The sequence below is a fragment of the Pterocles gutturalis genome, unplaced genomic scaffold, assembly GCF_000699245.1.
Source record: "Pterocles gutturalis isolate BGI_N339 unplaced genomic scaffold, ASM69924v1 scaffold2301, whole genome shotgun sequence".
NCBI classification, from domain to species: domain Eukaryota; kingdom Metazoa; phylum Chordata; class Aves; order Pterocliformes; family Pteroclidae; genus Pterocles; species Pterocles gutturalis.
In genome coordinates, this window is record NW_010097458.1 from 33,736 (window position 1) to 36,957 (window position 3,222).

The following is a 3,222-nucleotide window of genomic DNA, read 5'->3' on the forward strand; positions in this document are numbered from 1 at the left end:
ATGAAAATCTCTGGAGTGACAGCTGCAATATAACAGGTTACTTTTTCCCCTTTTCATACTGACACAAAGTCCCTATCTGCTAAATTGGCAACACCACTTTAACTTGAGAAATGCTGCTCTTACAGGCTTCAGTCAAAAATCAAAGCCACGGTTTTTTTTATAAAGAGGCAGTGAGCTGCATGCTTCCCACCACTGACAAAGGAACAAAATGGTCAGAGGGTACATGACAGCATTTGGCAAAAGAGCTGGAGAAAGCTACCTCTGCTGTGCGTGGAGGCATCATTCCTCCTACAGGAGATGGAACACTGGGGCAGGCTTTCTAGGGACATGAGGATTAGCTGGGACAGATAAAAATGTCAGTAACAGAAAATGAAATACAAGTAATTAATTGCAAATTTAATTCTCCTATCAGTGATACAGGTCCTTTTCATTTGTGAGGCTGGTGCTGTCACCAAGGTCAACACAAATGTACTGTCAGCTGCAGGAAACTGATGGAAAACTAGGCATTTCTGAGCATCCCCAAGATTTACGATGGCTTCTGCAAAAGCACACAGGGCTTCATTGTCTTGTCACAAGCCCCACTTGTACAGCAGAAGAAATGTTCTACATTTAGGGTAGAGAAGACATCCTCCACATTAATCTGCTCTGCCTTCCCCTCCCAAACAAGAGAAGCTCTGCCCATACAGTGCTAACAAAAAGGGTTTGCTATAATTTTGGAAGGGGTGAAGAACATTGCTCCACTGGTTCTCCTCTACTAAGAGCACCCCAATAGCTGAGATGATCTGGCTTTCTTGCTGATAGTCCAGTCCTCACACTAAATTGCAGAGCTCGTCCAGTCAGAGCAGTAGCCAGTCTCCATCAGTGGTTTGTGCCAAAAGCTGCGCAAGCAGCTGTGGAACAAAAAGGTGCCAGAAGAAAATACAGGTAAAATAGCACCTCAGAGATTAGCCAGTTCTCTGAAATGTAAGAATATTGCTACTTTATTGTCTGCCGGCACCACGATACTACAAAAACCATACTCTTTGTAGGCATGATTCAGATGGGTGGGTTTCACCATCTGTCTCCTGTGCACAGTAGAGAGCACAACAACTCACTCTGCACATGTTCTGGCATGCAACAGCCGATAGTAACGTCTCCAGCTCTAGCTCAGAGTGGGCAGATGCAAGCAAATAGGATTTATCAATTAATCACTGTGTTGCTTTCGATTTGTGTTGGTATAACTCCACTGAATTCTACGGAGCTAAGCTGGAGTAATACCTTACTGGATCTGCTGTTCCTTTCCCTTCCCACACACATTCCCCACTCCAGCTACAGCTTTCACACAATAGCCTATGGACAAGTAGGTTTACAAAGCAAAATGTTTTAAGACGGAAGCACTGGAAGAGGAGGTGGCTTAGTAAAAGTTTCTTTCTCAGAAAGAGACCCAAAGCACCAAAGAGCAGTGTAACACTTAGCACCTACATAGTGATTTTTTATCCACAGAACTAATTTTGTCTTATAGCAGAGTGCTGAAAGTGTTACCTGTAGTTTTCAAATGGACCAAGGAGGGCAAACAACAGGATCCATGTTCCCTGACTCCCAGACAGGCTATTCCAATGTTTTATAGACACAGTAATTTCTCAGAGACCCAAAGCATCAAAGAGCAGTGTAACACTTGGCACCTACATAGTGATTTTTTAATCCACAGAACTAATTTCATCTTATAGCAGAGTGCTGAAAGTGTTACCTGTAGTTTTCAAATGGACCAAGGAGGCCAAACAACAGGATCCATGTTCCCTGACTCCCAGACAGGCTATTCCAATGTTTTATAGACACAGTAATTATTTATGAAAACTAAAAATCAGCTGGGTTAAACGAAATGAGACTGGCCACCAAGTCGTCTTCTCTCCATCAAAATCATCCTAATGTGAGTGGATGATGTCAAAGACATCACATTTACAAATGCTGCCAATTTTTCTCTTAGCAACCCTGACAGTTGCCAGGAAAAAATGACTTACTGTTGCTACGGTGACACAGGGTACCAAAGCCACATGCCACACAAACACCGACCTGCAAAAGAACAGGAGAAATGCTCACCTTGACTCTTCCATCACTTCATAGGTGAGGAGGTGGGTAAAGAACATCTCCACTCAAGTCACAAATGACGACAGCATGAAACAGGACCAGTGTTCCTGACACCTCTGGACAGATCACCAGTAAACTTGGTATTGTACTACATCCTGACAGCACCCAGAAGATGTTGCTGGGGAGTGACATGAACGCTAAGGAAAGGTCACAGATTTCATAAGGGCTGGCAAAGGAGGAACCTTGCAAAATAAAGGATGGCAGAGGTGTATCAAGCTATCCAGAAACACCATCACTGAAAACCAGCACACAGAGGAATGAAGATAAACCCTATGCTTTGGCTTGTTGGATGACACCACAGTGTATTCTACAAGGAGCAATAGCATGGAGAGGATGAGGCATTCTTTTCTTCTTTGTTGTTTACTTGTCACATTTCAGGTCTCAAATAGTGCCTCATAAACCTGCAGGGCCATGTAAGTGGCTGCATGGTGTCTGGCCACCACCTGGGTTTAAACCACAAGAGTTTCCTTTCCTTGCTATAGAGGAAGAAGAAAGGTCTTAGATGTTTACCTCCTGGCCTAAAATTAGTTGCCTGTACCTCACACTCCAAAGACAAAGTAGGTGGAATTGAAGATGGGTGGGGGGACAGACCCACAGACACATCTACTCTTCCTCATCCCTAGCCTCTGTGGAGGTAAGCCAAGATAAACACAGTGTTCTAGCCAAATGGGTCGTGCAAAATCCTTCCCTCCTGCAGAGGGAACAGCAGGGGATAATTTGCTGTAGCTCCATGCTAAGTAGCACAGCTCTTTACCACATACTACCCAGCAGGTGAGGTCAAATGCTACCAAAGACTTCAGACCTGCCACTTTGCCACACATCATAGCCAAGAGGATTATTTCAGTAAAGGTAGATACTAAGCTCTGATCATCTTGTTCCAAAACTACAGATTACTGCAATATGAGCCATGGAGAGAAAAAAAAAAAAAAAAAGGAACATGAAAACCAGCTGACAACAAATCAAGCCAAAACATTTTTCTCAAAATGGAGAATGATACAAGAAAATTGCTTTTCTTTTTTTGATCAGTTCAAAGGCTGGTTAGAAATGTTTCACTCAAAACTCTTAACAGAAAATACAGTCAAAATATTTTCTGTAGAA